Source organism: Sorex araneus, chromosome 4 (assembly GCF_027595985.1).
Source record: "Sorex araneus isolate mSorAra2 chromosome 4, mSorAra2.pri, whole genome shotgun sequence".
NCBI lineage: Eukaryota > Metazoa > Chordata > Mammalia > Eulipotyphla > Soricidae > Sorex > Sorex araneus.
This window is the reverse complement of record NC_073305.1, coordinates 134515039-134528659: the sequence shown is the minus strand read 5'-3', so window position 1 is coordinate 134528659 and position 13621 is coordinate 134515039. Positions and strand designations below refer to the sequence as shown.

The 13621-nt window shown below is 38.1% G+C and overlaps 1 protein-coding gene across 2 annotated transcripts in view; it reads right to left on the bottom strand.

Moving 5' to 3' along the window:
- AFG1L (AFG1 like ATPase) overlaps positions 1-13621 on the bottom strand; it is a 191477-nt gene that overhangs the window by 42015 nt on the left and 135841 nt on the right. The window lies entirely within an intron of this gene.

The following is a 13621-nucleotide window of genomic DNA, read 5'->3' as shown; positions in this document are numbered from 1 at the left end:
CACTGACTGGGAGGATCAAACATGCAGAATTAGATTACCAGAGTCAAAATACCAACTTGATCTGCACATCAATAACTTTATCTGACTTCTAGTATAAGGACAAATATAGACTACACAGTTCCCTCAAAAGTGTCTTTGTTGGAAATTCAAGAAAACTCTCTCCTTCTATGATGTCCACCACCACTGCAGCCAGTATAAAGTTAGTCTCATCAAAGAATCCTTTGTATTCTAATTAGAAACCACCATATGGTTGAAGGAACCCACATAAATAAATGTGATAACACTATGACTTTTTTCCTCTCACTTTTTTTAAAAGAGGGGTTGATAAATTAGCAGTCAATAAAATAAAATAACTGGCAGAAGAAATAAATGATCTTTAAAAAAAAACCTTCAAGGGAAAATGTAAGTTTCCTTCAACTCTCCATACACACTTATACAGAATGACCTGCCAATATGTTTAATTCTGACACACAAATCTCTCTTATCTAGGTGTGGAAGCAATTAAATTCAATTCTGGACAACTATCTTGATAAAGTCTTACTGAAAACTCAAATCACAAATCCCTTTTTCTTTAAATTATGCTTAAACTAAACCTAACAAATTTCTCCCTTGAGATAATTATCAGGTGGCAGGTATTTAACACAAAAGTACCTTATTCTTCAACTATTTCACAGATAATGCATTTAAAATGCAACAAAGTATGCAGTCATTATGATGAATTTAGAAATTTAAGTAATATTCATTTAACCTCAAAGGATATTGAAACATCATCTACAATGGTTAACTTTGCAGGGTAAATGCCATTTGACTTACACAAAGCCTTAATATGACCATTGGAGTAGGCTTGTATTAAAATAATAAAATAATGCTATAGAAAGAGTGATTATAGAGACAAAAAATTTAAGGTACAAGAAATTCACAGAAGTTAATGTAAATGTCAGTGCATAAGATAAGTACATGATGGCTTTGCCAACTTTATTCATGGGAACTCATCTGGAACAGTCTTCATCTTGCGAGGGCAATATATATAGGCAAAGCTCTTGAAAGAGAATTTACTTATCTTTTTGAGAGATAAGAGAGTAACTTTTAAAAAGATCTAGAAAGGAGACAGCAATGCCAGCCACCTGGCACATCCACTGGCTTTGAGAAACTGAGTCTGTCCTTAAGATGGCATACTACCCAATATAGGGGGAGAATTAAATTTTGATAATAACCAAGACAGAAGAAAACTGTATTTCTAAAAGTCAACTCAGTGAATGAACAACTGCTTACAAACTTCCAGTTTGGTGATTTCCTCTTGACTCTGCGTCCTCTAGTATACTATATGAAAATGGAGCTATATATTACACACTATATATTAAAATGAGGCTCACTAGACTTTACATCATCTATGAAATTACTATGTGTGATTTCTCTTAAAATGAAATTATATGTAAAATTACAAAATTATTTCATTATAATAATATTACATAAGAATTTTAATTATATATTCATAAATTTTACTCACAAATTAGAATATGAAAAATGAGAAAGGGGAGGGGTTGGGAGGGAGGGAGGAAGGCAAGAAGGAAGGGAGGGAGGGGGGAAAAGAGGGAACAAAAACAAATGGTCAAGGTCATCAGAACTCAAGATTTTTGTCTACAAAACTGAGCTTTACATGGAGGCATTGAGGTCCTTGGGACACTGGTGGGAGGAAGTGGGCTCTCTGATGGTAGGGATGGTGTCGGAATGATATACCCATTAAAAGTATGAGTAACAAAATTGAAATTTCGATACCTCAATAAAAATGGCTTAAAAAAAGAAAATTTAAATATAGTTAAATGGGCAAGAAGTCTATGTTAAATCATTCATTCTTACTAGTCACAACATATGCGAAGTAAAAACCAAGACAGCCAGGTTTTCTTTTTTCTTTTCTTGAATTATTAAAAAAAATTGTACTTGAGGCTCTTGTGATTTACAATATTGCTAATGGCAGGGTTTCATGCATATAATCTTTCAACACCAGACTCTGTGCCATTGTCCATTTCCCACCACCAATGTCTCAATCACCCACCCACAACTCACTTTTATAAATCAATTCTCATGTTCTCATGCCTTTGAGATATACCATTTTAAAAATCCAAACTGGTGAAGATAAGGAAAAAGATAAAACACCAAGAAGAAGCCTAGTCAATGGGAAAAACTACCCTCTAATGTATTGCTGGGAAGGAGGTAAAACCAACACAAGTTGCAGGGCAGGAAGAGTACTAAACATATGCATATCACATCATCCCTGACATTTTATTGAGAGTTTCACTATGGGGGCTGGAGCAATAGCATAGTGGGTAGGACATTTGCTTTGCATGCAGCCGACCGAAGTTCGATTCCCAGCATCCCATATGGTTCCCCGAGCACTGCCAGGAGTGATTCCGCGTGCAAAGCCTGGAGTAACCCCTGAGTATAGATGGGTGTGACCCCTTCCCAAAAAAGCCAAAAACAAACAAAAAAGTTTCACTATGGGACACTAACAGTTGATCAAAACCGGGATGTTCTCTGAGATTGCTCTGTCATCAAAAAGTGAGAAAGACTCCAATAGCCAATGATAGAGAATTTGCTTAAGTATATTTTAGATACACCAATGCACATTTTGCAGTTTTTAAGGACAATCTTTCCTATTCCTCCTGGAATAGCAATTAAGACCTGGAGTTTGTGGCTAGGAGCATTAATTATCCCAAGGTACTAATGACTTCTTTCTGAACCACTAACAACTGGATCCAGACTCCTGTCCCATGATCAGATAAGCAGCAAACTACCCTAATCAAACAGCTCTCCCAGTGTCCTCCCATTACTCCTTTATAAGCAGCCACTGACCTTGGCACCTCAGATTTGTGATATGAATCTTTTCCCTTAGCAAATTTTAAAAGGTGATTTACCTTCCCCAGGTGAGTAACAGGGGAAGTTGGGTCTTGTAAGGAAATCACTTGAAAAGATTAGGGGATTCTGAAGAAGAGAAGATTGGCACTGTGGTCCTCAGTCAAATAAAGAGAAACTTAGAAGACTGAAAGAAAGGTAGACACACTAAGCTAAATGGTTGCTTCATATATGCCAGTTCTTACCAAAACCCTCCAAAGATTTAGTACTACACATGCCAGAAGAGAAAGCTATTGGGCCACTCTAGAGAGAGTGGCATTGTTTGAAAATAAGGCCAACACAGCTGCTCAGCTGCCCTCCCTTCACTGGCAGTTGAGTTCCTGCACATCTTTCACTCTGGCTAGTACTGGTAAGTTTACCCAACTGGGACATTTTAACAATAGAGAGAGAGAGAGAGAGAGAGAGAGAGAGAGAGGGAGAGAGAGAGAGGGAGAGAGAGATACCACATCAAAACCCTACATGTTAAAGGATGAAAACAACGGTTCTACCTTTGTAGCACTGAGAACTGTACCAACCCAGGAAGTTTCCAACCCAAGAAAATTGGAAGAAACTTTCTTTAGAAAACTGAATCATCAGAAATGAAACAAAAGTCTTGGGGTTGGAGAGAAAGAGAGTTTAAAGAGCTGGAATGTACTCTTAGCATGTGGTAATCCTGGGTCTGATCCCCAGCACTACCCAGTCTCACGAGTATCCCGGGTGTGTTCCACGAAATCTTAAAAATACTGACATTTGAGGGCTCTTCACTTGAAAACCTGACCTGAAAACTTCTCAACTTCAGTGATGTGGACCAATAAATAAAATCCTATTTATGCACATAGAACATCAAATTAACTTTTTAATACCTCATTTTATACATGAATGGACATCCTAATACTTTTAATAATTTAATCAAAACTAGGAGAAAAATGAAGATCAAAATATAGAAAAGAGGTTCTGTGGACTGGGTGTGTGTGACAGCATTAGAGTACATACATGCCTTGAATGTTTAAAGCCATGGGCGGTCCCCAACATTGGGGGCTCGGGGAGACTTGAGAAAGCAGAGAAAAAAATTACCAAGACCAGATATACTCTAATATGTCTGGAGAGAAGAACTTGCATCTATAAAATAAAAAATGGATGCTGTACAGAACAAGTTGACATAAGAAAAGATTTTAAATATGACTGCCAAATTTCTTAAAAATAGAAAAGAATTGGGAAAATGTGAAGTAATATTTTTAAAAATTAAAGAATATAAAAAGTAGAAAAAGCAGAAAGTGAAATATAATTAGACCAATCAAGAAGATTCAATATATAACCAGGAAATACTCCAAAAAACTATGGATGAGAACTGAGTTGGGTGGGAGGTGATAGAAGAAAAAAAAACAAAAGGAAACTGAAATTAAACTTTGTAAAACTAAAGTCATGATTTTCTATGTTAAATTAGTACAATTAAATACCCAGTATAAAAAAATGGGAGGCAAGCAAAGAAAGTTCTACTCAAAGTTATAGTTATCATGAAATTCCAGGAAACCATGAATAAAGAAAGGATATCCTAAAAACTTCAGGAGGAAAACACAGGTCAAATATAAAACATCATGACACATTCACATCCATTCATGTTAAACTTTGCAACAGCAATAACAGAAATTTGAAGATAATGGTATAGTGCCTAAAAATCATCCAAGGAACGATTATTCTCAAACTGTCTGTGCTCAAACTACTAATCAAACAAAATGAAGACATTTCAGAAAGATACACTCTATGTGTATGTATATAACTTCCCACGAAGCCTTCTCAAGAGGATATATAGAGGAGTGGTCTATAAAAACAGAAGTGTTCTCTTTCTAGCTGGAACAAACAAGCACCATTCCAATGAACCCTGTTGCTGATAGAGCTCTAACCTTGTGAGGGACCCCCCCATAAAAATGTGGTCCAAAGGCACTGGGAAGTGGGCAAGTAGGCAGATACTGGAGGAATATGATACTTGGGAGAAGGGAAAATGGAGTGAGTCGTTCAGTTTTATAGCTTTCAGACTGAAGACAGTAAAGTCAGTACTGCTCAGGGTAACTCAAACTCTAAGAGGAAAAAACAGATGCCTTTATTGTATAAAGAATCAGAGGAGAATTTGGGGCAAATGCATGGCTGAAAAATTCAGGGAATTACAGAAAAAATGCTTCCAAATTCTCTGTAGATATTAACCCATAAAATTACTCAATCAGGTTAATATATTCATCACAATATTTTATGCAAATAATTTCAAAGAATAATGAGTGACCATAGTACTATGAATCATTTTCTATGATAGGGTTATTCTAAATATTATTTATATGAAACAATGATATAAAATAAATTTATAGTTTGTCAACTTATAATAAATATATGCCATGGTAAAATTATATTTTTCGAAAGCACATAAAAAGTAGTTCTATCTTGGGATAATGGTGGAAGAAATTGGATATTCTGGCGATGGGCTTATATTCGAACACTGTATACATGAAATCCTACCTCTCACAGTATTTTAAAACACAGTACCTCAAATGGAATTTTTTGTTGTTGTTGTTGCTTTTTGGGTCACACCCAGCGATGCTCAGGGGTCACTCCTGGCTCTGCACTCAGGAATTACCCCTGGCTGTGCTCAGGGGACCATATGGGATGCTGGGAATCGAACCTGGGTCGGCCGTTTGCAAGGCAAATGCCCTACCCATTGTGCTATCACTCCAGCCCCTTAAATACAATATTTTTGAAAAATAACTAAAAAAAATTTGAACACTTTCTCCCTGACATGGACTTTTACTTTTAAGGTCAAATCTTTTGTTTATATTTGGTTCTGCTCTGTGTTGCCAGGCAGTAATGGGGTTGGGGTGGGAAGGGAATATGGGAACACTGATGGAGGGAAGCTGACCTGCTGGTGGGATTGGTGTTGAAACATTATATGCCTAAAACTAAGCTATCAATAACTTTGTAAATCACAGTTCTTTAAAAAAAAGGAAATATAGCTATTACAAATTCCCAACAATGGTTCTGAACAATACAAAACCATCATCAGTCTCTAGACGGAATTAGCAAACATGAACTCTACGTATCCATCCAGGCAAGCACAAAACTAGGCCCTTCTCCTAAGACTTCTCCTAAGACTTCACATAGCACCAGGCACATGAAGTAGTGGAGGAATTAATTTGCATTGGTAAATGAAGGCAAAAGTTCAAGAAGAATAGCAAGTGCACAAGAGCTCTTCGAAACTCCCTGATGAAGACTTCAAAGCGAGCCATGGTAAGGATGTTCAATGGATTGTGGAAAGCAATAGAACTCCAACAAGGAAAGAGAGAGTATTTGAAAACTTCCATCAGAAATCACTGAAGAACATAGTATCTGAGTCTAAAAGTATAGTAGAAGGGTTCCGTGGCAGAATGACATAAGCTGAAGAAGAATGAGTCAATGTGCTTAAATATAATGAAAATGAAGCCTTCAAAGAAGTACAGAGGAAAAGGGTTAACAAAACTGAAGAAAATAAAAGAAAACATAAGGTCACTTTCAAGAAGAATAACACTAACTTCAAGGGGATAGGGAAGTAGTGGTAAAAGAATGGAGAAGAATTATTGGTGGGATAAACTATAGCTGAGAACTTTTCCAATCTGAGAACAGAGTCACATACCTAGATCCAAGGAGCTGAAAGGGTTTCAAGCAAAATAAATCCAAGTAGAAGGACACCAATTTAGTGATTCTGATGGGCATATTAAAAATTATTTCTTTACATATATATATATACATATACATATACATATATTTTAAAAGGAGCCTCTCATAGAAGCAAACTAATGGGAGGGAAGCAAATTGGGGGGGGGAGGACTGGTAGAAGAAAGTTGATATTGGTGAAGGGATGGGTGTTGTAAAATTGAATTCTTGAAACACAATCATAAATAACTTTACAATTTCACAGTCACTGAAAAAACATATAATAAAAGATTACTTTCTTTGTTTTTCTGGTTTGGTTTTGTTTAATTCTTCCCACCTTCCTTTATTGCTGTCCTTGTTGCTGCAATGACTGGGGTCAAACACATGCCTGAGTGTGGCATTCACAAAAATTATTTTTATTTTATTTTTATAAAGTTGTTCATGATGATTTATTACATTCAATATTCTAACACCAATCTGACCATCATTATACCTTCCCACCACCATTATTTCCAATTTTTACACCCACCACCCAACCCTGCCCCAAAGCAGACCCTAAATATTTATTTTATACAGCTTGTTATGAATAATTTGCTAAAAATGATCAAAAAATATTTCCTTAAAAGAAAGTGTGTGAAGATTGTTGTTATCTTACTCTGGAGCAATTAAGTCATTGTATAAGAGATTACTAACATGTTGTTACAGGTTAAGCTTTGTGTGTTAATATTTTCTTAATCGGGATTGGTTACCTTCTTACTTTATATCCCACCCAATGTGGTGTGCTACTCTTGGTATATCAGTGAGGGAAGAGTTTTAGATGTTGCTCCAGGAATTCTTAAATTCTGAATGGGGTGATACAGCTGGAGTTATATTTTCAACTGGATGGTGACTGTGGTCCAGAGGTATCTCTGCAGCTTGTGGCTCTCTTCTGAAATTTATTTGTGATTCTCTGGATAATGGCTGTTAATGAGACTATATGGCACCAGAGGCAGTTCATGGACGTGACTACCGGGTTCCGGAAAGAACAGGGGGATGGTGGGAGGTTGGTTACTCATCCTCAACTCCATGAGAACCTGGAGACTTTGACATTCACACATTTTTGTTTGCAGGGATCACACACCAGGTTGTGTGGTGCCTGCACACTCAAAAGGCAGTTCTCACCAAGATTTGGGCTCTTTTCAACTGTAGTACTTGCACATGTGTTCACTGAGGGTTCTATTTCCGGCCTCTGGTGCTCACACATCTTTTAGTTGTGGTACTCACCAGGGGTCATTACCCCTTTGTTATGCTTACTCTGAAATGCACAGGAAATCACTTGTGGTAATGGGAATTGCAGCTAGCAGAGCTGCCAGTAAAATACTGACACACGTGCGTCAACAGGGATTTGAACTCATGATCATGCACTTGCAAGGAAAGTGCTCTAGACCACTGCACCATTCCTCTGGGTACTAGAAATGACTTTAATATAAGCTGCTCAGATTATTTTCAAACATGGGTAGGGAGGGTATTTATATTGTCATTAAATTAATTCAGAAGCATCTTGCCAGTAAATGTCACTATGATATGTAATGACACATTCTAAATCCATTCTTAAAAACATTTGGATTTTTTGACTTCCTTTGGAAAGAAGTGGATTTTAGATCACAGCCAGGTGTGCTCAGAGCTTACTCCTGCTCTCTGCTCAGATGTCACTGTTGGTGGTGCTTAGTTAATTTTTATCAATATATTGGGCCTATATTGCCAAACACAGTGGGTAAGATGCTTGGCTTGACCCTGATTTTATTCCCAGAATGCCATATAGTCCCCTGAGCACCACCAGGAATAATTCCTGAGTGTAGAGTCAGGAATAACTCCTGAGCATTGCTGGGTGTGGCCCCCAAACAAACAAACAAAATAAATCAAGTATTCGGGCAAGGAAATGGCTCAAAGGGCTAGAGTGCATGCATTACATGGGGGGAGGCCCAAGTTTGATTTCCAGCACCATTTTTATGGTCCCTTGATACCAGTGGTGTGATTTAAGAAGACGAAGAGGAAAAACAAAAACCAAGTGTTAACCTGGGCATGTGGCTCTCTGTTGAAATGCTTGCTTTACACATGTGAGGCTGAGAGTTCCATTCCCAGCACCCATATCACCACCAAATGTAACCCCTGACTCTAATGACGTGGTCCTTAACAAGGTGTGTGACCCCTAGTTGCTGAAACAACTAATGGAAAGGGGAGGGATCAAATGTCTGGGTCAGCAACAAACATAGTGAGAAAAAATAATACCAAAAATCACTGTATCACTGTATTACTGTCATTCTATTGCTCATTGATTTGCTCGAGCGGGCACCAGTAATGTCTCCATAGTGAGACTTGTTGTTACTGTTGTTGGCATATAGAATACGCCACGGGCAGCTTGCCAGGTTTTGCAAAAATATGCAATAAATATAGATTATATAACAATACAAGTAATGTTTAAAGTTAGACTCAAGGGGCTGGAGCTATAGTACAGAGGGTAGGGCATTTGTTTGCACACAGCCGACCCAGGTTCAATCCCCAGCATACCATATGGTCCCCAGAGCACAGCCAGGAGTAATTCCTGAGTGTATGAGCCAGGAGTAACCCTGTGCATCGCCGGGTGTGGCCCAAAGAGCAAATAAACAAATAAATAAAATAAAATTAGACTCAACTTATAAACAAAAGTGAAAAAGACATTCCAGCCTAACTTGTACAATCTGAGAAAGAGGCAATACCTGGTAGTCAGTAGAAGTTGCTTGGAAAAGTAATGGTCTATGGATGACACTAATTTAGATATAACTGTTTCTGGGTAAAATGAAGTTAAGTTTCCTTTGGGGGCCGTAAAAATGTCATGTCACATTGCATGGAAATTGCCTTTGTGTTGTTCCATTTTAATCACAGAGACATATCATAAGAAATGGTGACTTGAATAATATCAAAATACACAGAAAAATATGGAAACACTCTCAAATGTTTTGAACTTGAGTGAGTTTTGAATGAGAAAGGGGGTACCTCTTTCTCATGAGTGGAAACAGTAACATAAATGCTTACAACTGTGATGGGATGGATCTAGCACAGTGGGAGAACACTTGCCTTGCATGGGTGAGGCTCAGCTTAGATCTTTCAGAAGTTACTGAAAATGCTTTTGAGTTGTTTTTTTCTGACGGGTGTTGGGGTAAAGGGGGTTGTTGCTAAGCAGAGAAAACTCTTTTTCCTTGGTTCGATAAGGCCCTGGTAAAAATCCCCTCATTTCATCACTTCTGACACCTTTGGTTAAAGTCAGAGGTTTCAGTGAAGGGGTAGGTTTCTGTTTTCTGTGAAGCAGCACCACTGTGTCTTTAAGTCACAAAAGCATTGAAAAAGCACTGCTTTGTTGCCAGGAAATTTGGCATCGACTCCTACAGGAATCCTGGGAGTACAGTGCCCTGGATTAAAAGTCTGATTGTTTCAGAAGTATGAGAATCATGATTTATTTTCCTATGTGAAATTTGTAAACAAAGAGGAAAGTAATCAGCTTAAGAAAATTTTGAGAAAATTTCTACTGCTGAAATCAGGCTTTCAACGTAAAATTCAGAAATTCAGACTCAAGAAACAAAAATTTAAAAAAAAAAACTCAAACAGAAACAAACCTTATTATTACTAGATCATTTGAAATTCTTCACAAAAATTCCAAAACAAGTGGAGGTTTCTAGAAGAGGGTCACACATGAATTTAAATGGAAATTAATTTCTTCAAGAACCTCCCACTTCATTAGGATTGACTCAAGGGGACAGAATGCTAACCATACTTGCTCCTTTATCCCCTTTCAAAAATCAACAGCTTGTTAAGGTATCAACAAGTAGAATAGGGTTGGCTTTCCTTGGTCCCGCTCTCTCCATGTTCTCTATTCCAAGAGCCAACGTTGATTCAATGAGGGAGAAATTTCCCCTTCCTCTTAGAGTTCTTGTGCCAAACTTCGCTGGCAGTGCGCCTTCTCACTCTCCTGATTCCTTGTGCATTCATGCTGTACAGCTCTTTGTGCTCATACCAAACATAATCTGGGGCTGGAGGCAGGTCTAAGATTAAGTTGGTTTATACTTGCCCAGTATAAAACAGACTTGGTTGCATTTCAAATCCTGTAGGTTTGTTTTGCATAACGGAATCAGTTGTTAGATGGATTTTGCTCTATTTATCTTTTTCTCAATCACTCAAAGGCTTAATTGACTGCTCAGAGATCCCTTTCAGTCTCTAAATTTCCCACCCTTCTCAATCACCTGGAGCGTAATTTACCTGGTCCCATTAATCTTGACCTGGTATAATGCAAAAAGTTGGAACTAGCACCATTAGCTCTTAAATTGCAGACCTTCACCTATGTTACTTGGTCCCAAACTCCAGATAAAATGTCTCCGAAATCTATATATTGTAAACCCTCATATAAATCAATAGTGTAACATGTAGAATTGCAACTTGGAAGATCAAAAAAAGATAATTTCTTTTCAGAAAATTTCAGAAAGGCTATGAAAATTGAAGATTAAAAACACATTTTAAAAAATAAAGAAGCTGAAGAGTAAGAGGCCTAACTCCTCTTTAGCCAAAGAAAGCCAAATCCACCTGGGAAAGAAAATGCAGGGATTTCTAAAGGAGTTGCACTACGAGTAACTAAAGACCATTTGCTAGATTTGCCTTTCTTTTGTGACAACAAAGTGTGATCAAGGTTGTACAAAATGAGATTGAATAATGAGATTGGTAAGGAAATGTAAATATTCTCTTCTATGTATATATGCATATTAACAAACTCATGCATATTATAAACAAAGCTTATTTATACTTTGCTCAATGAGCATAGGTATATAACTATTTTGTTAGTGTGTTTGGCTAGAAATAGTAGGCCAGCTCTGTTCTGGTTCTGCTTGGTGTTTAGAAAATAAAGACTGTGATGTGCTATTGTCAAATTATAGGTTCAATAAAGGAATAGATGATAAAAGTTGTGCTGAGCGGGTTGGAGTGATAGCACAGTGGGTAGGGCATTTGCCTTGCATGCAGCCGACCCAGGTTCAATTCTCAGTATCCCATATGGTCCCCTGAGCACCACCAGGAGTAATTCCTGAGTGCAAAGCCAGGAGTAACCCCTGAGCATCGCCGGGTGTGACCCAAAAAGAAAAAAAAAGTTGTGCTGAGCTTACTGATTAAATCTGATATTAAAATCTACACAAAATGAGTATCTTTTTCTGCTGCACCACTTCTTAAATGATAGTTCCAAAACTTTAAAACTTTGAAATTATTTTTAATTTCAGAACTCCTTGAGCAGAATTAGTTAATATTTAACGTGTATCTAAATTGCATCAAATATGACAATTTTGTGGTCTTGACATTATAAACAGCCTATTTAACTAGGCACTAAATTATATACAGTAGAAAGTTGTTCATCGTTTTTACTAATATACAGTTAAAAGTTTGTAGTGTCATAAGCAGAGACTGATTGATTCATAAAATATCAAGACCTCACATGAAAAAGGAACTGCTGTATATCTACTTTAAGACTAATTTTTATTTCCCCACTGGGGAGCATAGACAATGCTTCATTTAGAATTTGTAACATTTTAGATTGAATGGCATTTTAAACTTTGTACTTTCTATAAAGTTTTCATTAGAACATCACAAAAGTTAAGAAAAATAAAAGGATTTAAATGTTGGTAGGAAACATCATCTGATTCAACCTCTATGGAAAACAGCATGGAGATGCTTCCAAAAAAGTATGAAAAGAATTCCCACATGACCCAGTGATACCATTTCATAGTATCTATCTGCAAAACACAAACCCTTAATTATAAAAGATATAAGATGGGGGTATGATGCCACCAGCAGGTCAACCTGTACCTGCAGGGCAAGTGCATCAGTAGCTTGATGGTGTCCTCAGGCTTCCTGACACCCAAAATCCAGATCTCAACAACTTAGGAACAAATTTCCTGATAAATTAAATGGCTAAAAGTTAGGTATGTGGGAGTCATGCCCACAAACCACCTCTGGTTCAGCTTTACAAGCTCATTTTTTGGCTTTGCTATAAAGACCCATAAATAAATTTTAAAATAAATCAAAAGCCGTGGTTAATCTCGGATCTGCACAAGCCTGAGCAGACACTGGTAAATTGGAGGGTGAGGGAGGGGGGATATAGGAAATTAGCCTGGTGCCCACCCAAGCAGAGCCCCCAGCATCTGCTTGCTTCCACAATCCAAAATTGCTGCCATGACCCTGGCCTGACTCCACTGTCTCAGGATGGACCTCACCAAGATATATCACTGTATCACTGTCATCTCGTTGTTCATCGATTTGCTCAAGCGGGCACCAGTAACATCTCCATTCATCCTAGCCCTGAGATTTTAGCAGCCTCTCTTTACTTGTCCTTCTCAACAGTGCCGCATTGGAGGCTCTTTCAGGGTCAGGGGAATGAGACCCATCATTGTTAATGTTTTTGGCAGTTTCCCTCCCCGCCTCAGCAGAGCCCCGGCAGTCGAAGACCTCAGGAACCCAGCCACAGCCATGCTTAAGGCCACTCTCCACACACTCGGACGAGCCTCATGCATGAAGGAACCAAGATATAATCTGCTGAAAATTCGGGTATGCAGGTTTTGTGACTGACATCTCCAGGCTTTCTTGGGGTTGGGATGGGCTACCTCCCCCCACTCCACCTCCTTGTACTTCTGGAAGCCTCAGCAGTCCACACTCCAAAGCTGCCACCCAGTTAAAAAGCTACTCCAGCCTTACCATCCCAATAAAAATACTAAATGCCCTGAATAAACGAGATGACCTCTTAGAACCTGTATTGCATACCATCATGCACAATAATAGAGGAAGGCTGGGGGTGGGGGATTGAGTTTTGGGGGATGGTGGGAGGGAAATGGGAGACATTGGTGGTGGGAAATGTACACTGATGGAAGAATGGGTGTTGGATGATTGTATGACTAAAACCCAATCATGAACATCTTTGTAATGGTCTATCTCATGGATGTTCAATAAAAAAATTTTTTTAAAAACGAATGTGGAGGGGGGGCTGGAGCGATAGCACAGTGGGTAGGGCATTTGC